This window comes from Poecilia formosa, unplaced genomic scaffold (assembly GCF_000485575.1).
Source record: "Poecilia formosa unplaced genomic scaffold, Poecilia_formosa-5.1.2 Scaffold491, whole genome shotgun sequence".
Lineage (NCBI taxonomy): Eukaryota > Metazoa > Chordata > Actinopteri > Cyprinodontiformes > Poeciliidae > Poecilia > Poecilia formosa.
The window spans coordinates 200484-227322 of NW_006800430.1; the positions used below are offsets into that span (position 1 = coordinate 200484).

A 26839-nucleotide genomic window follows, 5' to 3' on the forward strand; every position below is an offset into this window, starting at 1 on the left:
CGGACACGATTTTTAGTATCAAAATTTTAAATAAAATCTTTCTTTTCATTGGAGGTGTTTTTTTGTGTGTGTGTGTGTGTGTGTGTGTGTGGATGAGATGGTATGTTCAGACAGAAGTAATTCAGGGGATCAGACCCAGATCATCATGAACGTCTCTGCCCTCCAGGTCATGGAGGACTGTTTGCGTTCCCTCTGTGGTTCCCCAAACCGACAGGTGAGAGACGACCCGACGCTGGCCCTCATTATCGGGGAGGAGATGACTCATCCACGCAGCTCCACGTCGCCATGGTCACCGCCAGTCTCTCTACGATCTCCTCCTCATCATCGTCATTGTTGCTGTTCTGCTCTATCTTCCTTTTTTTCCCCTGTTTTTGTAAGATGATTGTTTTTTATATTATTATTATTTTCTCTACTTGTCATCATTCTCAAACATGTCCATCACACTGTTATTCTTCCTCTCCATTTTATTCTTTTCTGTCTCAGATTCTGTTTGGATGTCATTGTGAAATCGGACTACTTCCCTAATTTCACTCATTTTGTTTTCTCTCTGCTTTGCAGGCGGCCATATTTTGGTCATTTCCATAACAAATGAAAAAAAATTACATTATAAAACCCTTTCTTAAATACAGAACCAAGTCAGTGTGATACATTCATGTTACTTAGATGAAACTTTAGTTACTGAATCTAAATAATACAATAGTTCTTAAATGCTTATTGTATTATTGTTTATTATGTGGCATAATAGAGTCAGATGTTATATTTAATGACTCAGCAGAGTGTCGTTTTGTCATAAGTCATTATGTTGTGAGTCCCAAAACTCTACCACATCGAAAATGTTCCACTTTTGGAAATATTCTGAGTCAAAAATGTTTTACTTTTGACAACTTAAAATTTTTTTCTAAAAAATTTCTGTGGTTAATCTAAAAACTCCCATGTCTAGAGCTGATCGATGTTATTGACCAACTGACAATTAGTTGAGAAGCAGCAATTTTCTTAAAAACCTGAGCTACCTCTTACATCAACAGGGTTGACCGCTGCAAAAACTGCTGTTTGTCTTTCCCGATCTAGATTGGCTCCCCCATCTTTGTTTCTGTATCAACTTAATCTGCTTAAGGATGACCAGCAGTGCCCTCTTCTGGGTGGAGGCCAAACTACAACACTGAAAGAAGGTCTAAGAAGATATTAATCGATTGGAACTAATTTTAGTCTAATTAATTAATCAACAATTGATCATAAGTCGATTAATTGCTAGCAACAATAAAGTGAATCTGAAGAAAAATTCACGCAGAGAAAGAGTCCAAAACCTTATAAGGTGGATAAGAACTGACTAATTTAAATGTGTATTTGCAATTTTTGATAAGATCACAAGGAAACAAACTGTTCCTATTTGGAAACATTAATTTGTGGTGGAAGCTGCATAGCTATAAAAGTCTGAATGAAATCTGCAGACTTATTTCAGTTATCTGCCTCGTGTTTGCTCAGTTTTCCATTTCCATCTGAATAAGAGGAGAGACGCTCCTCGGTGGCCGACCTGCCATTCTCACTTCCCAACAAAGACTCAGGAGGAAACACAATTCCCCCCTCAGGGACTGATAGTATCACATTATTACAGGCTCCGCAGTCTCTGACGGCCATGACCCAGATCTATCGTGATTTATCCCCCACAAGGAGATTTCCTTCACATGCAATCCAGAAAGTCCCGGTAAAGTCCCTGCAGACCCGTTGGGACACGACCCTTTGCTCCCGATGGCCGTCAGCCGTCCTCCAGATTCTGTGGCTCCGGCTCAACCTATCCTGGCGTTGTCACCTCTGCCTCGCTCGTCTGCAGAGAGCCACCGGGAGTTTCCTCGGTGTGCGGCGCTGCGGCCACAGCGTTACTACTGCCAGCCTCACATTGAGCCTCACATACTGCCTACACAGTGGCAGCTGCACAAGAGGTCCATGAGAAGAAAGTGGGATTTTCTCTGCTTTAGGTGACACAGCTCTGCTTCTGACAGTGTATGTGTCACAGATAGCATAATTTAACAAGATGCTATAATCAGGACACTGACATGGTGACTTTAGGTGGTGGAGTTACATCATTTTGATCTTATTTTATTCCAAAGAACAAGAGTGGATTTAACTTTAACTGCACTGGTTGCCAGATCATCATTGGCTGTTTTGTTTTCTCCAACTTGGCAACTTTATTGCTATTTTTAGCGAGTGGTCAGACTCATCTAGCCTCTCCTCCCTATTGTGAGACACTAGTTGTGTTTCCACTGACCAAATAATTGCGCAGAATGGAAATATGAAAATAACTTTCCTTAACAAACTGTCATGACATGGTGACAGTTTTAACAAACATGTAAAAAAACAACAACAAAAAAAACTATTTTTTATAACAGTTACTTAGTGCACCTTTAAAGCCAATATAATATAGATGAATTGAGAACAGACGCATGTAAAAGATTACAGTAGTCATCGCAAATGTTTAATGGCAGTTGTGATATAATCTGTTAGTTTTAACAGGCACTTGTGCTTTTTACATTTGTGTTTAAATTAAAAGTCTTAAACATTTACATGTGATAAAAAAGAGAAAAATCTTCACACCTATCAACCGTCTCTCAGTTGCAGATGCAGCCAGTGTAATAAATGCTTGTTGACTGACACTTTCTTCTGTTTTTTCTTTTACCATTTATTGGATGAAGCAGACGTCAGACGTCCACAGTGGAAGTGCAGGATGATTGTGTTTTCATTGTGTAACCCTCAGGGCGAACAGTGAATCAGACATCTTGAGTATTTGATGCGGCTGGAGAGAGGAACGAACGGCGGCTAGCAGAGCGCAGGGCATCGATTTGCAAATGGACAGAGGCATAAAGAGATTCGATCACTTGAAAAGTCTCTCAGGGAGGTTAAATCTGGGTGACTGCACCATCTGAAAGCTGCAGGCTGTTAATCAAAAGCTTTTATGTGGCATAACGAACAGTGACATAACAGCTGTCATGTTAGGAGCCTGAAGACGGTTCGACAGAGAAAATCAGCTCTACAGATTCAGTTTTTCCACACACTCAGCTCTGCCTTCACCAGATAGCTCATTATTACACCCGAATGGATTTATTTTGAATGAACTGCTTCGTTTTCCATAAATCTCACCCTGCGTATGAGCCAAATAACGGTTCATTAGGATCTTCACACATGGAAAAACTGAACCCATTAATTCTTTTTTTAAGGTTCCGGAAACAAAACAAAGATGAGGACAGAGTCTGACCGGAGACGCAACAACGTCCGTTTTTTGTGGTGGTGCAAAAGAAGCATTAAAATGGTGAGTGTGAAGCATAAATGTTTTAATGTTGTTCCTTTACTGTTCTAAATGGAACAACAGGGACATTATTCAATCAGAAATGAACAACACGTCGTCCTCTAATGTACTGCTGGTGTGATGTTGTTACCTAACTTTGAAAGGAAATCTGCCCTCCAACTCACTCCTGTTTACTGATTTAGCTTAGTCTTTGAAACCAAACTAAAATGTCAAACTAGAATGTTGGTTAAAAGTCTCATGTATAAAACATCATTTCCTGAGCTGATGTGTTTCAGCAGCAAAACGCACTGATTATATTAACCTAAACATGCACTAACTATACTCTTGTTGGACATTCTTTAAAGGAAAAACATATTTTAAGTTGCACAATATGCAAACATGCCTACAGGCAGCAGACTGTTGTGGTGCCTTGGTCCAGAATCCAGTTGTTTCAGCATAATTTACTGAATCTCCTGTCAGAAATGTTTAAGTGTGTGTATGAGGAGGAAAGTGTTTTGTACACAGAACAAGAACAAGAACCGCAGCATGCATTTAGATGTGTATAAATAAACGTTACTTGTAGAGGGGAAAAGCCTTTGAGGGACAGTAGGAACACAAGAGATCTATACAGGCTGCATGTTATATTCATATTTACATGGACATAAATACGAAGGTAAGTGAATGGAACTTGTCAAAGCAGAGACGAGGACGTTGAAGGTACAAATGAGAAAAGAGCTGGACTTTTTCAAGGTAGACGGGTTCTTCTGAAACACACTTTTCTAAAACTCTTTTAGGACAAAACAAGAACCATTAGGGCAAAACCTCTTTTCAACAGAACCACCATTATAGTATGAATATATGGATGGTGGCATTATGTAGATAACAGGTCACGAAGGAGACTGTGGGTGTTATTTGTGAGCCTAAAGTTTCCACAGATTTTGCAAATGAACTGAATTAATAACCTCCACAGGGATTCACATCTTGCTCAGTGCTTGAGCTAAATGGAAAACAGCATGTCGGTATTGTAACTTCTCTGTCAATCGTCTCATGTGTAGCAGCAGCTTTGAGTGACTTTAGGGTTCAAACAACATGTGGAAACTCTAATTGTGGAAAAAAGTCAGAGTTTAAGTAGCGAGAGAGACGACTGTGTGTAGAAAGTAAAGACTTTCTGCTGCCTCCATTCACTGTTATAAACAGTCACTGTATGACTTGCTAAGTCATACATTTGACTGTGTCGTTGTAGCACTTTTTTCACCTTTCCATGGTTTAGCTAAGGTACTGAATGCTTACCTTAATGATCAACATTGGACGGGTTCAGTTAGTGTGTTTGTGAAAATCATTCACATTGTGCCACAGTTCTCCCAAAACGGAAACCATTCTGTAGCTGGTTGCTGTGTGTGAGACATCTTGGTTTCGGCTCCGTTCTGTAATTTCTCATTTTAGATCAGGTCCGTTATTTCTCATATCTTTCCATATTGGCTCCTGCTGCGCTCCAGGCTTTCATGTTTTAACATTTATGAATGCTCTCTGGGAGTGAGGCGGCAGACGTCTTGTATGAAAGTCAGCGGCCCGGCTGACACACATATCTGGGACTGCCTCCAGGTGACCAAAGGCCACACAACGTGCTCGCAGATCTCCTCCATAAAGAGAAAAAGGAATGTGAGCCAAACCTGGAATATCCTCCTTTTCCCCCTGAGGTGAGTCTGGAGGAACTAGAACACAATAGACTCTGACACTGGAGCCTGGAGATTTAAGCTGCAACTGTGAAATCTGTCAGGGCACAAAAATGGACAAAAAAGCTAAAAGTCTTTGAAGTATAATGGGTTTTCCAGCCACACACTGTCAATTTCAGTTGTTATAAAACTGCTTTAAATATCAAATATGAATTGAAAGACATTTTACTTTGTAATTTAATGCCTTGAAATTGGGACTCTGTCTCTTTAAGAAGCTCCTGCTCTTTCTGAAACTCTGCCTTCATGAAGTCATCCCAACATGGTTTCTCTTTAACCCTTTAACAACATTTTTACCAGCATTGCTCTGAGAAGCAGTTCCTATAACGAGCTCCAACAGGTGTATTTGCTAATTGCTGCTGGCTAGTCTGAAGGAGCAGAGTGGCGGAGGGCTGCTCTGTGATGAAGAAGCTTGGAAACTGACTGCGTCCTCACAGGCGGAGCTAGGTCCACCAAGGCGTTTAACTGAATGGTTGCCGTGGAGATTAAAGGATTTCTCAAAGAAATCAAAGCAACACTCCAGGTTTGTTTTTGATGAGGGAATAACATTTTAACATGACAAAACAGTTAATTTTACACAATACTGCCCCTTTAAGTCAATTCAGCTCTGATTTAAAGAGAATTATCAGCTGGTGATAATTCTCTTTAAACCACTGGGGCAAAATGGTTTTTGCCCTAATGGTTTAGGGCACTAATTATGCCACTAATTATGGCATAATTAGTGGCACTATTATATTTAGTGCCACTTTTCATAAACAAAGCAATGAAAAAGAAGGTAAAATAAAGAGCAAAGGTTTTGGATGACCTTGTTTGCGGCAAAGTGTTCCACATTTGAAAAGCAAAGGAATATGGAAATAACTGATGGAGAAGGAGTGAAAACTGGAAGCAGGGAAATGAGCTCCCACGGGGCAGGAAGGTTGATTTGATCAGAAATAGGCTCCGAAACCACCGAGATACAGAGAGCAGAGGAATGGGGAGAGCAAGGAGGAAGAAATAAACAGAAACATACTGACGACGAAGACGACGTACATCGCAGCAGCTCACCCACATGAAGCACACACACACACACACACACACACACACACACCTGAATACTCCAGATTCCCACACTCCAAAACCAGGCTTGGCTCGGCATAACACACCTGTTTACCACCAAATTGGATTTGTCTGCTAGATCTTCCACGTCTCAAAGGATGAGGCCGAGAACACACACACACACACACACACACACACACACACACACACACACACCCCGGCTCACGCATCTGCTGCTTGTTGGGTTTGTGGGGACTCTGTTGACTTCTTTCATCTTGGGGATTTCTGCCACTCCTGAACCAGGAAGAAAATACATTCCTAACCCTGAGGGGCCTTTGAATGTCAGGTCTTGATCATTTAAAAGAAAGGCTTTCCTTGCTGCTCATATATGAACTTCATATGCTTTTACTGCTTTTACTGCAAGATTATTTTCACAAACTCAACTGTGACCAGGGAATCGTAATATTTTACATAACATAGACAAATGAACACCTTCAAGGCTGACTGATTGCCAAACCTTCATGGAATTTTGTAACATTTTTTCGGTGTAGCTGCTCACTGTTGCCTGCCGGGCCGGCCCACAGACGTCGGCACACATTTGGCCTACATTTCGGTGACTCTGCAGAACAACACTGACAGCAGCATCCCCCTTCAAAGTCTGGCACAAAACAGCAGTCAGACATCAGATAAGAAGCAAAAGGAGAAAAAGTAACAACTCTTGTTTTTAAGGGACGGCGATAGTTCCTGCTGTTACCTACAAAAACCTCCGTGTTAAATTTACTTATAACAAAACAATTTTCCTGCCAATGGAAAATATTGATATTTTTTCATCTATATCAAGGCATTATATGCTTGAAACAAGCTTCTATATCTTGCTGATGAATTGCTTTTAAGTTAGTTTTGTCTTAATTCAAGTACGCTAACATATTTGAAGTGCAAACTAGACCAGAAATACTTAAACCTGTGTGTTTTTTTTTGTAGTGCAGGCTGTGATAAACAGCTGTAGTACACCGACAACATGCTAGTCAATGCTAAAACCTTAGACATAAACGCATAGATGCCTCATTCATGCCTGTGGATTAAAACAGTAAGACGAAGGCAGGTTACTGTGGCAACCGGTGACCGTTTAAATTCACGTTGGCTCTTTCTGCAGTCAGGTTGCGTGTCCATTCAGCCGCGTTCATGAACTATACATCATGGGACAAGATGCAAACACTCAGTCTGCACCGTCAAAGTGCAAACTTCGACGGTGTTTGCACCACGTCTGCCTGACAGGAGACGTGGAGCGACTGCTCCACGTCTCCTGTCAGGCATTTGAGGTGGCCGACGTGGCAGGGAACTTGATTCTGTGTTTCGATTAATTCAGCCAAAAGTCATGTAGCGAATCCCAGGAAACACAGGCGTTTAATGGAAGTCATCTCCGAGCTTTACACAGTTAGCAGGTTGGACTTTCACCCACAAGGACATCATATTCCATGTTCTCATCACAGCAGCTTGGCCAGGTATCCCCACTGTCATCCTGACCTCATTGAAAACCAAAGAAAAAAAAACAACATTTCTTTGTTGGCATAAAAAATAAACACAGAATCCACCAAAACTGCAGCCAGTGAACAAGAACTTGGGGCTCACCCTGTCCTCTTTAGTACTTTTGATGCAAAACTGAAAGAACAGTTTGTCAGTGTGGACTTATTTTTATTTACTCCCATCATTCTCAGCACACATAAGTCAGAGAGCAAGAAGCTACACCGCAAATAAAATCCTCCCATTGTTTGTTCCCAGAGAGTGACATCAGCCAGCTTGGGTGGAGAACTATCATTTCATCATGCAGGTGAAAGGTGACAGTAATTGTGCCACAGTTCAATCCAAATATGTTTATAGTGAAAAGTACATTCACTGAGCTCTCTCTGTCTGCAGAGGAGAGGAGAGAAGAGGAGAGGAGAGGAGAGGATACAGGCAAACAACTGAGAGGAGAGTGAGAGAAGAAATGAAGGAACAGAGAAATCATGGTGAGTTTGACGCAGGCGGCAGGAAGGTAATGGCCAATAAAGACGCCTGAAAAGGTAAAACGAGAGCCGTTAACTGCGTTTCCATTTCCAATGTGGGCAAATCTTTGTCTATATTCCTCTAATGTGGAAAAAGCACAATTTTGCATTGCGGTGTTTCCCTTAAATAAGAAACAAAATGAAAATCACATGTTAATACGTTTGTTCAGGTGTTTGAAATCATGGCAGCGACGGATGTCAACAGTTAGATTAAATATATTCATAATTCAGCGCTAAAGGTGGTGGTGCTCATCATCCATCAGCCAATCAGAGGAGACCTCAGCGTTTTATTCAGCCTTTGCAAAAACAAGCTCCTTATCTTGGGGAGCATCTGTGTGTGCGGCGTTTTGGGGAAACTGTAGTCATGGATTCAACACCTTCAACTGACACAGCTTTTTATTAACTGTGATGCTGTGGCAGCTCTGGTGGAGCCAGCTGCACGTTGTCTGAAAAAAACAAAAACAAACCATCATCCTCCTACCACTTCCTGTCGTCTTCTTTGTGGTTTCCGTCAGTAGTAACATCTGGCTTTTGATCACAGACTGCTAGCCTATGGCTTCTTCCTGACTGCAGAGCCTGTCATGAATGCTCAGGTTTACAGTAAGTTGTTTCTCCACCATTAGCACACGGAACAGCACGTGTATGAGCTTAATTGACAGCGCTAAGACCCTCTTCCTGGCTCTGATTGGATGTCTTTGACCGGGGAGTGGTAGATTTCTATAGATGACAATCAGAATTGGAAGGAGGTGGAGGAGATTGATTTTTTCACGCATTATCTTGTCTTGTACCATACTGTCACAGGATTGTGACAGATTTAAAAAACATGAGATAAATATTAATAAAAGTTACATACTACAGCTTTGAGCTGTAAATTATATCAAGGAATCCACAAAAAACAACTTCATACCAAATTAGATTAGCGCCTGATTGAACATCATTTTAATTCTATTACCAACATAAAGTAGTTCACATTTTTAGAGTGTAGCCATTAGGGAACATTGCACTGACAAACCAGTATACCTTAACTAAATCAATAAAATTAAGTAAATCATTAAAATTTTAATATTTATTTCCCCCCAGTACCTTTTTATAGTGGACTCTGATTTATGAACTAACATTTGTGTTTGTCCCTGATCTTCTCTGTTGTTTTGGTTGATGAAGGTGATTGCTCTGGGAACTACTGGAACAACAAATGTCACTTAGGAAGCCATCAGTCAGACAATCTGATTAGAACCAACAGACACCATCACTTATAAAGCATTAAAACAATAAAGTGACCAGAAGGCATTAAATACACATAAACTGATGCAGGCCAGGACTCTGATAACTCTGCTGTGCAGCTCGCCAAGCGCTCTGAGAGCAGAACGAATGAGTGATTGGGGAGAGAGATTAGCTCTGATCATGTGGACATTACACTGTCTGCTAGCAGGCATTATGGAGCATTCCACCGGGAGGTTGGGATCTCACTGTCTGATCATTTCATATTGCTTTCTCAGCCACCTGTTTCTAACAAGGACAGACCAAATACCACTAAACTCATGTTATCTTGGGGGGGAACCACAGACAGTCCAATCAACCTGCAGGTAGCACTAAATGTTAGAACCTGAAATAAACAAATACATCGCTCTCACAAGTCTGAACTGGAAGTGGCCTTGGTAGGCATGCTTCTGATTTCTGTCGTCAACTAAATTAAAAACAACAGAGAACAGTAGAATAAAATATTTATTCAAAGGAAACTCAACAAGAAGAATCCTAAGAAGCAAAAAGAAAACTGCAAAATCCCAAGAACTAATTAGATTTTAATACAGCTGCTGTGTGTCTGTGGTTTAGAGCCAACTTTGCACTTTCTAGCTGTGAAAAAAAAAAAAAAAAAACAAGCAGCAGAAATTAGGGAAAATTATTTTAAACAAACTGTTAGTTTGGCTGACAGTTTCAATGAAAGGAAAGAAAAAAAAACCTGACTGCCTGGAACAAGCTTTGTGTTAAACGTGTTAGAGATCGCCATCTGAGCCAACCAGCAATCTGACCTAATCAGCTGCACATTCAGCCAAACCTCTCAGAGGATTATTAAACATGAGAGCAGCCGGAGTCGTCGAGCCGGGACAGGAAAACCGGGCTAACTGCGCGTAGCGTTCTGACAGCGGATGACGATAAACAAAAGGAGCCGAGCAGAACAGAGAGGAAAACAGACATGCTCAGTTAGATAATCGCCCGTGACAACAATGAAGAAGCACATTATGTCAAATTATGCAGGTTATTTATTTATTTTTTTTCGTTCGGCCGTTATTTTTCCCTTCAAACCAAGGAAAAAATCATCCAAGACTTGAATGTGTCTCACTGTGTGAAACCTCAGTGCTATGCTGGCTAAATATTAGAGATGCACCAAGGTGATGTGGACTTTCATCACCACACTTTGTTGTACTATTGTGATGATAAAACTGGTTGAAATGGCATTCAGAGCCACACAAACACAAATACTGCTCTGGAAGAACAGTCCAGTTTGATATCAGCTTCTTTAGGACTCCAGTCACACAAACTATAGGATTAATGCCACTAACCTGAACAAAGAGACTTTATTTAATCCTGTTTTCAAATGTTCTTATATTTATTGAAGCTATAGAGGGAAATAAAAGCAGTGCAGAAAATTTTAAAAATATTTTTTTCGTTTTTTTTTTTTTTTACTTTAATTTATTTTTATTGTGATAATTCTTTTTTTTTTTTTTTACCATAAGAAATGGTTCAAAATAAATGATAATTAATATGACAAATGCAAACCCATAGTAATCTGACTCACCAGTTTACTTAATCTGGAGACTAGTTTCTTCCCGCTGTACCGATCAGACAGGATGTTAAAGTAGTGGTTTGCTTTTGGTTTGACTGGCCTACACTTTGTTGTTTTGAACTATGTCTTATATGTGGCTCTCTGGGTAACGTCAGAATGTCTCTGCACATTATAATGGAGGAATCCAGTTGTAAAATCAAGAAAATGAGTAAAATGTATTTATGTAGCACCTATTGCAGACATTAAAATCACACAGGAAAGTAAAGTCAACATGACAGCTGGCTTCAGTCTCCTTTTTAAAGGGGCAGTGTTATTTATTTGTAGTGCCACATGGTGCCATTTTATAGCACAATCAAGTAAGTGTTACCTTTGGTTGCTCTATTTACCAAATATGACTTAAAAGAAATTTTACTTTGTAATTTAACACCTTCAAATTGGGTCTCTGTCTCTTTAAGAAGCTCCTGCTCTTTCTGAAACTCCGCCTTCAGGAAGTCATCACAACATGGCTCCTCTATTAGCCCTTTAGCAACATTCTTACCAGTGTTTCACTGAGAAGTAGTTCCTTTAATGAGCTCAGCAGATGCTCAGATCCACCCGGTGTTTGCTAATTGCTGCTGGCTAGTCTGAAGGAGCTGAGTGGTGGGAGTAACTGGGAAGCCAGGTCCACCCAGGAGTTTTCTACAGCTGAACAGTTACCATGGGAGATAAAAGGATTTCTCAAACATGCATGAAAGAATCAGGGCAACACACCAGGAATGTTTTGGATGACAAATGTAAAGCTCCAAAAAGTTGATTTTACATAACACTGCACCTTTAAAAAAGTTTTCATGCCAGATATGTATGCAGCTTTAAAACTGCATACAGGGTTTTATTCACTCGTGCTTATTAAATTCTAAATCTCATAAGGAAAGATAAAGGTGCCACAAATTTAACAACGGTGCATTCCGATGCGCAATAAAAATTGATTCTGTTTGCACAGAGTGAGACTCAGATCCTATCTTTTGAATATGCGTCTGCAATTATTGTCTTTCACCTTCAATCCCTTCCAAACGATGTCATCAAGTCATAAATCTGGACACAAGCATCAAGGAGAACAAAAGACTTACGATAAAAAAAAACAACACCCTTGGTAGTATTTTGTGTGTGTTCAGAGCACCAGGCTCCACTCTGAGTTACGTCACACAGGACAAGAGTTTACAGGTTTGTAATGTGAGGTTATGACCTCCTGACCTGTGTGTGTGCTCTGCAGGCCGTCACACACCAAGCCTGCATTTGTGTGTGTGCAAAATGACTACAGAGTCGGAGTCGGATCATGTCAACTATAATTACGTTCCAACTTTAAGTCTTGCATTTGTCAAATTGTCGGTACCATTTAGGTTTTCTGCTTTTTCTCAAAACTCTTTTGAGATCACGCTGTTCGCTCAGCGCCACAGTTAAAGTGACACAAACATCGACTCTAATCAAATCTGACAAACCGGTTGGCTGCGGTTCCTCAGAGCCCAGGAGGTTTTAAACAATCTTGAGAAATTCAAGATTGGGGATTAACTGAGTGGGTGGCTGGAAGTTTCAAAGAGGTTTTTTGAGAACTTATCAATGAGAAGACGGACAACAAAACCTGTTTTTTTTCCCACCAGGTGAAAGTTGCTTTTACTCTCAACTCCAGGTCAGTCGGAGACGCCGTTGCGTCTTTTTCTCTTTTGAAGAAGTAAGACTCCCAAGCCTCTTTTACATTATTTTCCCTTCGCTGTGGCGCACTGATCCAATTTAATGACTTCTCCATCTCCAGGTTTCAGTTTCATCTATGAATGGACACTAAAAGAACCATCTTATCATATTAAACTCTCCTTTCTCTATTGATATCAGGTCTTAAAAAATGACATTATTGGGTTTTACTGTGTTGCACAGTGTTCTGATGCAGTTACCTTAACTGGACACGAGTTATAAAGACTGAACGCATATTTTATAGAGACAAATCATCCTGTGGGACCTGAAAGAAAAAACGGTTCATTATCCCAGAACGTGTTTTACTGCAAACCGTGAGATCAGAGCATGTATGAATTCAAACGCCACCAGTCAAAAAAAGGAAACGCTCGTTTACATTTAAAATAAACTTCCAACATCTGATCCTGATTTTCTTCTTTTTTATAAAAACAAATGAAGCAATGTAGGGTAACAAAACAACCAACTGCACTTCAGTCTTCCTGTGAGCTGATTTACATCCAGTCGGTCTCAGTGTTTGATGTCTGTAGATGTTTTCTAGCGACAGGTCAGAGTACAGCTGGTATGTGAGCCAGTTGTCTATTTTCTGGCATTAAACATGATGCAGATCCCTCTCTCTCTCTCTCTCTCCCCCTCTCTCTTCTCTCTCTTTCTTTGTCGGGTTTGCGGTCACATCAGGATGCGTGGCCCTCCACTTCCTCCTGGGACTCAGAGGCCAGATGGGAGCGATAATCCATGCAGCATGTTCTGGTCCCGCCCCGGGCTGCTTCGGATCTCAACAGGGACCCACTCAGCAGGCTGGACGAATTTCAGACTCATTTGGTTTTAACAACAGCGGGAACGTCTTATTATTATTAATTATTATTATTATTATTATTATTATTATTATCACCTATTACTTGTTATTATTATTCGTACATCACAGCCTTAATTGGATCAGACCATAAAGTTGTGAGGCAGAGACACAACCTGGATGCTGGCTTTCATAATTCTGTTTCATCTTTAGTCTTTATGTCCCAACATGGACGTCATGTAAATGGTTAGAAATTGCTTGGAATTCTAACCATTCCAGCGGAGGAGAAACAAAATGCATCCAAACGTGTAACATGATGTTCTGAAATCAAATCTGTTTTGAACAGATCAAGTTTCTTTGAAAAATAAAAAAAGAAAGAAAAAAAGAAAAGAGATTATGACAGAAAACTAAACTGAAGACCAAAATGTGTGGTGATTCAGTGATGTGGTTCAGGTGTGTTGAACCAGGAAGCTACATAAAAGCTGCAGGACATCAGACCTGCAGCCCTGGACAGATCATAATGACCTCACATTCATAGTGGCTGTGATTCCATTACAAATATGCACAAAACTTTGTTGATATTCTTCTAATGTAGAAAAAAATCACAATTTTGCAATTGTTGTGTTTCCACTAAATAAGAAATGAAATTAAAGTCACACATGGCTGAGCTACATCAACAAACCATCATCGTCCTACCGCTTCCTGTCATCTTATTTGGCATTTCCACCAGTAGCAACATCCAGCTGTTGATCATGTGACTCTAGTGAGTCAAGAAAAGTGTTTCCATTTCAGCTCTGCAAGAATACATCTATTTCAGTAGGGCAGAAAACAACCTCACTGTAGCGGAAAAACAAGTTTTTTCTTCGAAACTGGCGTGTTTCCGTTAAGCAAATTTATTGTCGGAATTTCAATTTGCCCATTTCTGTTAGTGGAAATGTTTATTCATTTAGTTTAATTATATTGAATTAGGTGATATTAAGTAAGTACAGTATTAAGTAAAAACTGTATTATTCCACAACTTATGAAATAACATTTTAAACTGATTCATGGCTATTTTTGTTACTTTTTTTTAGTTGTGCCACTGCAGTCTTCTGATAGATGATTCCACCGGGACGATGCACCGTATCATGTAAAACTGGTTTCTGAGCTCTCTGTAAGTCAGCGGCCTTCACCGTCACCAAATCCTAATCCAGCGCCTGAGGGATGCCGTGGAACAGCAGATTAGCATCATGGATATGCAGCCACTGAATCTGCAGTAATATTGAGATGCTGTGTTTCTGCCAACATGGAGTGAAGTATCAGCAGAATGTTTCTGAGACCTTGTAGAATCTGTGCTAAGAAGAATTAGTCTGAAGCTGAAGGAAAAGGGGATCCAGCCTGGTTTTAGCAGGTGAGTAGCTGATAAAGTGGCTGGTGAGTTTATGTTCATGCAGGAAATGTGCAGAGGGATGATAACGCTCTCTAAACGTTAGCTCAGTTTAGCTGCAAGCGATGACATGGTTCCTCCGGTTCAGAGTCAGAACCGGAGGAACAGAGAGCAGAGAGTTTTCTCTGACATTATTTAGAGCTAATTAATATACAAAAATCTTTTTGTCATTGAAGCTAAAAAACATTTTTATACATATTTGTTGAAACTATTCCTATGTTGTGATAGTTTATGTGTGAAACAAAAATCAAACTTCTAACTAGAATCAACCAATCAGAGCCAGAAGGAGGGACTTAACGCTATCAGTCACCATCTTGTGTGGCGCTCCTCATCCCCTCTTGCTCTCTGCTATGCTGCAGCGCCTCTTGTGAAATTGAGGCTAGCTAGCATAGCCACCGATGACGGTGGAAAAACTGTTTTCTTGTACATGATGTTGATCGACAGCGCTAAGCCCCTCCTCCTACCTGTGATTGGTTGATTTTTACGGTGAGCGGTGCATTTCTTCAGACCGGCAATAGTAACTCAGGAAGGGAGTGGAGGAGATTTATCTTTTCACAGATTATCTGTCTCATAGGAAAGTGTCACAACATGGTGACAGTTCCTTACAAAAGTTACATATTGCACCTTTAAAGGGAAGGGCTACAAATCCTAATATATAAAAATCATAACAGTTCTGAGAAAGAAAAAAACAAAACGATCATCCAATTTCTGTATCCATGACAGAGATTTCCCTTTTTCTTTTCAAACTCATCTAAATGTTAGGAGACACATCAGCATGACGATGTCAGTGGCAGTGAGGTGTGATGTAAGCATAACACTGCAGGCGCTGATGTCGTGTTAAGAAGTCGTCTTGGTGCCACGACTTCTTATTCTAATATTGCTCCTTATTGCTAATAAGAAGTTGTGCTAAATTCAAATCAACTTCTGCATTTAGTGAGAACATGTCAAAAAGGACGCTGGGATGATTTTTGAAACAAAACGGCTCAAATTGTGGAGCACGAATATGTAGAGCCACTGTACATGCAGTAGGAAAAAAAGAGGGGTACATTTCTGCAAAGAAATAAAAACATAAATAAAATAAATAAAAAATTGACAAACTGAATTTTCTAGGAAAAACATGGACATTTCTGAGTTTTCAAATTTTCTAAAGTTGAAAATTTGCTGGGAAAAAAAATCTTAAAAGTTTCAACAGTCAAAAATATTTGACTTTAGAAACTCAGAAATTTCCAGGTTCTTTTCAAGAACATTTCTGAGATTAATCTCAAAATTTGGTAGAAATTTACTCCCTTTTTTCTACCTACAGTGGCCCTGATGTGCTGTTGTTCACAAACCCTCCATGTGCTTCACTCTAAACTCGGTGTTTCTGGTTACATCTCCAACCTTCCTCTGAGGCAAACTGAGCCAAGGAGAAGGCAGCGTTGNCACGCATCTGCTGCTTGTTGGGTTTGTGGGGACTCTGTTGACTTCTTTCATCTTGGGGATTTCTGCCACTCCTGAACCAGGAAGAAAATACATTCCTAACCCTGAGGGGCCTTTGAATGTCAGGTCTTGATCATTTAAAAGAAAGGCTTTCCTTGCTGCTCATATATGAACTTCATATGCTTTTACTGCTTTTACTGCAAGATTATTTTCACAAACTCAACTGTGACCAGGGAATCGTAATATTTTACATAACATAGACAAATGAACACCTTCAAGGCTGACTGATTGCCAAACCTTCATGGAATTTTGTAACATTTTTTCGGTGTAGCTGCTCACTGTTGCCTGCCGGGCCGGCCCACAGACGTCGGCACACATTTGGCCTACATTTCGGTGACTCTGCAGAACAACACTGACAGCAGCATCCCCCTTCAAAGTCTGGCACAAAACAGCAGTCAGACATCAGATAAGAAGCAAAAGGAGAAAAAGTAACAACTCTTGTTTTTAAGGGACGGCGATAGTTCCTGCTGTTACCTACAAAAACCTCCGTGTTAAATTTACTTATAACAAAACAACAATTTTCCTGCCAATGGAAAATATTGATATTTTTTCATCTATATCAAGGCATTATATGCTTGAAACAAGCTTCTATATCTTGCTGATGAATTGCTTTTAAGTTAGTTTTGTCTTAATTCAAGTACACTAAGATATTTGAAGTGCAAACTAGACCAGAAATACTTAAACCTGTGTGTTTTTTTTTGTAGTGCAGGCTGTGATAAACAGCTGTAGTACACCGACAACATGCTAGTCAATACTAAAACCGTAGACATAAACGCATAGATGCCTCATTCATGCCTGTGGATTAAAACAGTAAGACGAAGGCAGGTTACTGTGGCAACCGGTGACCGTTTAAATTCACGTTGGCTCTTTCTGCAGTCAGGTTGCGTGTCCATTCAGCCGCGTTCATGAACTATACATCATGGGACAAGATGCAAACACTCAGTCTGCACCGTCAAAGTGCAAACTTCGACGGTGTTTGCACCACGTCTGCCTGACAGGAGACGTGGAGCGACTGCTCCACGTCTCCTGTCAGGCATTTGAGATGGCCGACGTGGCAGCAGACTTGATTCTGTGTTTCGATTAATTCAGCCAAAAGTCATGTAGCGAATCCCAGGAAACACAGGCGTTTAATGGAAGTCATCTTCGAGCTTTACACAGTTAGCAGGTTGGACTTTCACCCACAAGAACATCATATTCCGTGTTCTCATCACAGCAGCTTGGCCAGGTATCCCCACTGTCATCCTGACCTCATTGAAAACCAAAGAAAAAAAAACAACATTTCTTTGTTGGCATAAAAAATAAACACAGAATCCACCAAAACTGCAGCCAGTGAACAAGAACTTGGGGCTCACCCTGTCCTCTTTAGTACTTTTGATGCAAAACTGAAAGAACAGTTTGTCAGTGTGGACTTATTTTTATTTACTCCCATCATTCTCAGCACACATAAGTCAGAGAGCAAGAAGCTACACCGCAAATAAAATCCTCCCATTGTTTGTTCCCAGAGAGTGACATCAGCCAGCTTGGGTGGAGAACTATCATTTCATCATGCAGGTGAAAGGTGACAGTAATTGTGCCACAGTTCAATCCAAATATGTTTATAGTGAAAAGTACATTCACTGAGCTCTCTCTGTCTGCAGAGGAGAGGAGAGAAGAGGAGAGGAGAGGAGAGGATACAGGCAAACAACTGAGAGGAGAGTGAGAGAAGAAATGAAGGAACAGAGAAATCATGGTGAGTTTGACGCAGGCGGCAGGAAGGTAATGGCCAATAAAGACGCCTGAAAAGGTAAAACGAGAGCCGTTAACTGCGTTTCCATTTCCAATGTGGGCAAATCTTTGTCTATATTCCTCTAATGTGGAAAAAGCACAATTTTGCATTGCGGTGTTTCCCTTAAATAAGAAACAAAATGAAAATCACATGTTAATACGTTTGTTCAGGTGTTTGAAATCATGGCAGCGACGGATGTCAACAGTTAGATTAAATATATTCATAATTCAGCGCTAAAGGTGGTGGTGCTCATCATCCATCAGCCAATCAGAGGAGACCTCAGCGTTTTATTCAGCCTTTGCAAAAACAAGCTCCTTATCTTGGGGAGCATCTGTGTGTGCGGCGTTTTGGGGAAACTGTAGTCATGGATTCAACACCTTCAACTGACACAGCTTTTTATTAACTGTGATGCTGTGGCAGCTCTGGTGGAGCCAGCTGCACGTTGTCTGAAAAAAACAAAAACAAACCATCATCCTCCTACCACTTCCTGTCGTCTTCTTTGTGGTTTCCGTCAGTAGTAACATCTGGCTTTTGATCACAGACTGCTAGCCTATGGCTTCTTCCTGACTGCAGAGCCTGTCATGAATGCTCAGGTTTACAGTAAGTTGTTTCTCCACCATTAGCACACGGAACAGCACGTGTATGAGCTTAATTGACAGCGCTAAGACCCTCTTCCTGGCTCTGATTGGATGTCTTTGACCGGGGAGTGGTAGATTTCTATAGATGACAATCAGAATTGGAAGGAGGTGGAGGAGATTGATTTTTTCACGCATTATCTTGTCTTGTACCATACTGTCACAGGATTGTGACAGATTTAAAAAACATGAGATAAATATTAATAAAAGTTACATACTACAGCTTTGAGCTGTAAATTATATCAAGGAATCCACAAAAAACAACTTCATACCAAATTAGATTAGCGCCTGATTGAACATCATTTTAATTCTATTACCAACATAAAGTAGTTCACATTTTTAGAGTGTAGCCATTAGGGAACATTGCACTGACAAACCAGTATACCTTAACTAAATCAATAAAATTAAGTAAATCATTAAAATTTTAATATTTATTTCCCCCCAGTACCTTTTTATAGTGGACTCTGATTTATGAACTAACATTTGTGTTTGTCCCTGATCTTCTCTGTTGTTTTGGTTGATGAAGGTGATTGCTCTGGGAACTACTGGAACAACAAATGTCACTTAGGAAGCCATCAGTCAGACAATCTGATTAGAACCAACAGACACCATCACTTATAAAGCATTAAAACAATAAAGTGACCAGAAGGCATTAAATACACATAAACTGATGCAGGCCAGGACTCTGATAACTCTGCTGTGCAGCTCGCCAAGCGCTCTGAGAGCAGAACGAATGAGTGATTGGGGAGAGAGATTAGCTCTGATCATGTGGACATTACACTGTCTGCTAGCAGGCATTATGGAGCATTCCACCGGGAGGTTGGGATCTCACTGTCTGATCATTTCATATTGCTTTCTCAGCCACCTGTTTCTAACAAGGACAGACCAAATACCACTAAACTCATGTTATCTTGGGGGGGAACCACAGACAGTCCAATCAACCTGCAGGTAGCACTAAATGTTAGAACCTGAAATAAACAAATACATCGCTCTCACAAGTCTGAACTGGAAGTGGCCTTGGTAGGCATGCTTCTGATTTCTGTCGTCAACTAAATTAAAAACAACAGAGAACAGTAGAATAAAATATTTATTCAAAGGAAACTCAACAAGAAGAATCCTAAGAAGCAAAAAGAAAACTGCAAAATCCCAAGAACTAATTAGATTTTAATACAGCTGCTGTGTGTCTGTGGTTTAGAGCCAACTTTGCACTTTCTAGCTGTGAAAAAAAAAAAAAAAAAACAAGCAGCAGAAATTAGGGAAAATTATTTTAAACAAACTGTTAGTTTGGCTGACAGTTTCAATGAAAGGAAAGAAAAAAAAACCTGACTGCCTGGAACAAGCTTTGTGTTAAACGTGTTAGAGATCGCCATCTGAGCCAACCAGCAATCTGACCTAATCAGCTGCACATTCAGCCAAACCTCTCAGAGGATTATTAAACATGAGAGCAGCCGGAGTCGTCGAGCCGGGACAGGAAAACCGGGCTAACTGCGCGTAGCGTTCTGACAGCGGATGACGATAAACAAAAGGAGCCGAGCAGAACAGAGAGGAAAACAGACATGCTCAGTTAGATAATCGCCCGTGACAACAATGAAGAAGCACATTATGTCAAATTATGCAGGTTATTTATTTATTTTTTTTCGTTCGGCCGTTATTTTTCCCTTCAAACCAAGGAAAAAATCATCCAAGACTTGAATGTGTCTCACTGTGTGAAACCTCAGTGCTATGCTGGCTAAATATTAGAGATGCACCAAGGTGATGTGGACTTTCATCACCACACTTTGTTGTACTATTGTGATGATAAAACTGGTTGAAATGGCATTCAGAGCCACACAAACACAAATACTGCTCTGGAAGAACAGTCCAGTTTGATATCAGCTTCTTTAGGACTCCAGTCACACAAACTATAGGATTAATGCCACTAACCTGAACAAAGAGACTTTATTTAATCCTGTTTTCAAATGTTCTTATATTTATTGAAGCTATAGAGGGAAATAAAAGCAGTGCAGAAAATTTTAAAAATATTTTTTTCGTTTTTTTTTTTTTTTACTTTAATTTATTTTTATTGTGATAATTCTTTTTTTTTTTTTTTACCATAAGAAATGGTTCAAAATAAATGATAATTAATATGACAAATGCAAACCCATAGTAATCTGACTCACCAGTTTACTTAATCTGGAGACTAGTTTCTTCCCGCTGTACCGATCAGACAGGATGTTAAAGTAGTGGTTTGCTTTTGGTTTGACTGGCCTACACTTTGTTGTTTTGAACTATGTCTTATATGTGGCTCTCTGGGTAACGTCAGAATGTCTCTGCACATTATAATGGAGGAATCCAGTTGTAAAATCAAGAAAATGAGTAAAATGTATTTATGTAGCACCTATTGCAAACATTAAAATCACACAGGAAAGTAAAGTCAACATGACAGTTGGCTTCAATCTCCTTCTTAAAGGGGCAGTGTTATTTATTTGTAGTGCCACATGGTGCCATTTTATAGCACAATCAAGTAAGTGTTACCTTTGGTTGCTCTATTTACCAAATATGACTTAAAAGAAATTTTACTTTGTAATTTAACACCTTCAAATTGGGTCTCTGTCTCTTTAAGAAGCTCCTGCTCTTTCTGAAACTCCGCCTTCAGGAAGTCATCACAACATGGCTCCTCTATTAGCCCTTTAGCAACATTCTTACCAGTGTTTCACTGAGAAGTAGTTCCTTTAATGAGCTCAGCAGATGCTCAGATCCACCCGGTGTTTGCTAATTGCTGCTGGCTAGTCTGAAGGAGCTGAGTGGTGGGAGTAACTGGGAAGCCAGGTCCACCCAGGAGTTTTCTACAGCTGAACAGTTACCATGGGAGATAAAAGGATTTCTCAAACATGCATGAAAGAATCAGGGCAACACACCAGGAATGTTTTGGATGACAAATGTAAAGCTCCAAAAAGTTGATTTTACATAACACTGCACCTTTAAAAAAGTTTTCATGCCAGATATGTATGCAGCTTTAAAACTGCATACAGGGTTTTATTCACTCGTGCTTATTAAATTCTAAATCTCATAAGGAAAGATAAAGGTGCCACAAATTTAACAACGGTGCATTCCGATGCGCAATAAAAATTGATTCTGTTTGCACAGAGTGAGACTCAGATCCTATCTTTTGAATATGCGTCTGCAATTATTGTCTTTCACCTTCAATCCCTTCCAAACGATGTCATCAAGTCATAAATCTGGACACAAGCATCAAGGAGAACAAAAGACTTACGATAAAAAAAAACAACACCCTTGGTAGTATTTTGTGTGTGTTCAGAGCACCAGGCTCCACTCTGAGTTACGTCACACAGGACAAGAGTTTACAGGTTTGTAATGTGAGGTTATGACCTCCTGACCTGTGTGTGTGCTCTGCAGGCCGTCACACACCAAGCCTGCATTTGTGTGTGTGCAAAATGACTACAGAGTCGGAGTCGGATCATGTCAACTATAATTACGTTCCAACTTTAAGTCTTGCATTTGTCAAATTGTCGGTACCATTTAGGTTTTCTGCTTTTTCTCAAAACTCTTTTGAGATCACGCTGTTCGCTCAGCGCCACAGTTAAAGTGACACAAACATCGACTCTAATCAAATCTGACAAACCGGTTGGCTGCGGTTCCTCAGAGCCCAGGAGGTTTTAAACAATCTTGAGAAATTCAAGATTGGGGATTAACTGAGTGGGTGGCTGGAAGTTTCAAAGAGGTTTTTTGAGAACTTATCAATGAGAAGACGGACAACAAAACCTGTTTTTTTTCCCACCAGGTGAAAGTTGCTTTTACTCTCAACTCCAGGTCAGTCGGAGACGCCGTTGCGTCTTTTTCTCTTTTGAAGAAGTAAGACTCCCAAGCCTCTTTTACATTATTTTCCCTTCGCTGTGGCGCACTGATCCAATTTAATGACTTCTCCATCTCCAGGTTTCAGTTTCATCTATGAATGGACACTAAAAGAACCATCTTATCATATTAAACTCTCCTTTCTCTATTGATATCAGGTCTTAAAAAATGACATTATTGGGTTTTACTGTGTTGCACAGTGTTCTGATGCAGTTACCTTAACTGGACACGAGTTATAAAGACTGAACGCATATTTTATAGAGACAAATCATCCTGTGGGACCTGAAAGAAAAAACGGTTCATTATCCCAGAACGTGTTTTACTGCAAACCGTGAGATCAGAGCATGTATGAATTCAAACGCCACCAGTCAAAAAAAGGAAACGCTCGTTTACATTTAAAATAAACTTCCAACATCTGATCCTGATTTTCTTCTTTTTTATAAAAACAAATGAAGCAATGTAGGGTAACAAAACAACCAACTGCACTTCAGTCTTCCTGTGAGCTGATTTACATCCAGTCGGTCTCAGTGTTTGATGTCTGTAGATGTTTTCTAGCGACAGGTCAGAGTACAGCTGGTATGTGAGCCAGTTGTCTATTTTCTGGCATTAAACATGATGCAGATCCCTCTCTCTCTCTCTCTCTCCCCCTCTCTCTTCTCTCTCTTTCTTTGTCGGGTTTGCGGTCACATCAGGATGCGTGGCCCTCCACTTCCTCCTGGGACTCAGAGGCCAGATGGGAGCGATAATCCATGCAGCATGTTCTGGTCCCGCCCCGGGCTGCTTCGGATCTCAACAGGGACCCACTCAGCAGGCTGGACGAATTTCAGACTCATTTGGTTTTAACAACAGCGGGAACGTCTTATTATTATTAATTATTATTATTATTATTATTATTATTATTATCACCTATTACTTGTTATTATTATTCGTACATCACAGCCTTAATTGGATCAGACCATAAAGTTGTGAGGCAGAGACACAACCTGGATGCTGGCTTTCATAATTCTGTTTCATCTTTAGTCTTTATGTCCCAACATGGACGTCATGTAAATGGTTAGAAATTGCTTGGAATTCTAACCATTCCAGCGGAGGAGAAACAAAATGCATCCAAACGTGTAACATGATGTTCTGAAATCAAATCTGTTTTGAACAGATCAAGTTTCTTTGAAAAATAAAAAAAGAAAGAAAAAAAGAAAAGAGATTATGACAGAAAACTAAACTGAAGACCAAAATGTGTGGTGATTCAGTGATGTGGTTCAGGTGTGTTGAACCAGGAAGCTACATAAAAGCTGCAGGACATCAGACCTGCAGCCCTGGACAGATCATAATGACCTCACATTCATAGTGGCTGTGATTCCATTACAAATATGCACAAAACTTTGTTGATATTCTTCTAATGTAGAAAAAAATCACAATTTTGCAATTGTTGTGTTTCCACTAAATAAGAAATGAAATTAAAGTCACACATGGCTGAGCTACATCAACAAACCATCATCGTCCTACCGCTTCCTGTCATCTTATTTGGCATTTCCACCAGTAGCAACATCCAGCTGTTGATCATGTGACTCCAGTGAGTCAAGAAAAGTGTTTCCATTTCAGCTCTGCAAGAATACATCTATTTCAGTAGGGCAGAAAACAACCTCACTGTAGCGGAAAAACAAGTTTTTTCTTCGAAACTGGCGTGTTTCCGTTAAGCAAATTTATTGTCGGAATTTCAATTTGCCCATTTCTGTTAGTGGAAATGTTTATTCATTTAGTTTAATTATATTGAATTAGGTGATATTAAGTAAATACAGTATTAAGTCAAAACTGTATTATTCCACAACTTATGAAATAACATTTTAAACTGATTCATGGCTATTTTTGTTACTTTTTTTTAGTTGTGCCACTGCAGTCTTCTGATAGATGATTCCACCGGGACGATGCACCGTATCATGTAAAACTGGTTTCTGAGCTCTCTGTAAATCAGCGGCCTTCACCGTCACCAAATCCTAATCCAGCGCCTGAGGGATGCCGTGGAACAGCAGATTAGCATCATGGATATGCAGCCACTGAATCTGCAGTAATATTGAGATGCTGTGTTTCTGCCAACATGGAGTGAAGTATCAGCAGAATGTTTCTGAGACCTTGTAGAATCTGTGCTAAGAAGAATTAGTCTGAAGCTGAAGGAAAAGGGGATCCAGCCTGGTTTTAGCAGGTGAGTAGCTGATAAAGTGGCTGGTGAGTTTATGTTCATGCAGGAAATGTGCAGAGGGATGATAACGCTCTCTAAACGTTAGCTCAGTTTAGCTGCAAGCGATGACATGGTTCCTCCGGTTCAGAGTCAGAACCGGAGGAACAGAGAGCAGAGAGTTTTCTCTGACATTATTTAGAGCTAATTAATATACAATAATCTTTTTGTCATTAAAGCTGACCAATGTATTTTTATAAAAAACATTTTTATACATATTTGTTGAAACTATTCCTATGTTGTGATAGTTTATGTGTGAAACAAAAATCAAACTTCTAACTAGAATCAACCAATCAGAGCCAGAAGGAGGGACTTAACGCTATCAGTCACCATCTTGTGTGGCGCTCCTCATCCCCTCTTGCTCTCTGCTATGCTGCAGCGCCTCTTGTGAAATTGAGGCTAGCTAGCATAGCCACCGATGACGGTGGAAAAACTGTTTTCTTGTACATGATGTTGATCGACAGCGCTAAGCCCCTCCTCCTACCTGTGATTGGTTGATTTTTACGGTGAGCGGTGCATTTCTTCAGACCGGCAATAGTAACTCAGGAAGGGAGTGGAGGAGATTTATCTTTTCACAGATTATCTGTCTCATAGGAAAGTGTCACAACATGGTGACAGTTCCTTACAAAAGTTACAGATTGCACCTTTAAAGGGGAGGGCTACAAATTCTAATATATAAAAATCATAACAGTTCTGAGAAAGAAAAAAACAAAACGATCATCCAATTTCTGTATCCATGACAGAGATTTCCCTTTTTCTTTTCAAACTCATCTAAATGTTAGGAGACACATCAGCATGACGATGTCAGTGGCAGTGAGGTGTGATGTAAGCATAACACTGCAGGCGCTGATGTCGTGTTAAGAAGTCGTCTTGGTGCCACGACTTCTTATTCTAATATTGCTCCTTATTGCTAATAAGAAGTTGTGCTAAATTCAAATCAACTTCTGCATTTAGTGAGAACATGTCAAAAAGGACGCTGGGATGATTTTTGAAACAAAACGGCTCAAATTGTGGAGCACGAATATGTAGAGCCACTGTACATGCAGTAGGAAAAAAAGAGGGGTACATTTCTGCAAAGAAATAAAAACATAAATAAAATAAATAAAAAATTGACAAACTGAATTTTCTAGGAAAAACATGGACATTTCTGAGTTTTCAAATTTTCAAAAGTTGAAAATTTGCTGGAAAAAAAAGTCTTGAAAGTTTCAACAGTCAAAAATATTTGACTTTAGAAACTCAGAAATTTCCAGGTTCTTTTCAAGAACATTTCTGAGATTAATCTCAAAATTTGGTAGAAATTTACTCCCTTTTTTCTACCTACAGTGGCCCTGATGTGCTGTTGTTCACAAACCCTCCGTGTGCTTCACTCTAAACTCGGTGTTTCTGGTTACATCTCCAACCTTCCTCTGAGGCAAACTGAGCCAAGGAGAAGGCAGCGTTGAAATCTCAGACTTTTGATCTCAATGTAACATCTGTTATGAGCCCCTCTAGTGGCAATTTGCGACGGTGAACCACATACTACGACTCTCCACATTTAGCGCCTTGCTTCTGGTCTCTGTGGTCTCTGCAGGGCGGCGATGACACGGCGCAGAGAACAAGAGGCAAACTGAAAGCACTCAATAACTTTTAGCAAACAATTTCAAACTGCTCTGTAAATACCAAGGTTTTTTACGAATACAAAGAAATGACATCATCATAGTGATACTTCACCCACGAAGTGAAGTAAGAAAAACCTCAGTAAGATTTTAATACGCAACCGAATTGCAGTAAAACATCAGCGCAAACCAACGAAACCCTGAAGGAACATTATAGCAGTTTTTAACGCCCTAAAGGTTATAGATTGCTGCTTATTGAAAGCTGTTCATGGTTTACGTTGAATAATTAAGTACCACCATGAAAAACTGAAAATGTTAAACTGTTAATGAGAAAAACACCTTCAGTGTTAGTTATTAGGTCACATGGTTTGAATGTTGGATCATTGCGCCACCATTTTATATTAGATTATCTGCTACTAAACCTGTGAAAAGATACTTTATTTCTAATATGAAGAATAAAATGTACTGAAGTTGTTTGA

At 39.9% G+C, this 26839-nt stretch overlaps 1 protein-coding gene and 1 long non-coding RNA gene across 2 annotated transcripts in view; one reads left to right on the forward strand and one right to left on the reverse strand.

The window, feature by feature from the left end:
* The window catches only part of LOC103156656 (5-hydroxytryptamine receptor 2A-like), a 73831-nt gene that overhangs the window by 24686 nt on the left and 22306 nt on the right, over positions 1-26839 (reverse strand). The gene's annotated exons all lie outside the window — the stretch shown is intronic.
* On the forward strand, positions 2702-13423 carry LOC107833981 (uncharacterized). The gene is made up of 4 exons (XR_001659744.1): positions 2702-3301; positions 7822-7870; positions 7957-8048; positions 13264-13423. It is a non-coding gene; the product is annotated as an uncharacterized LOC107833981 (long non-coding RNA).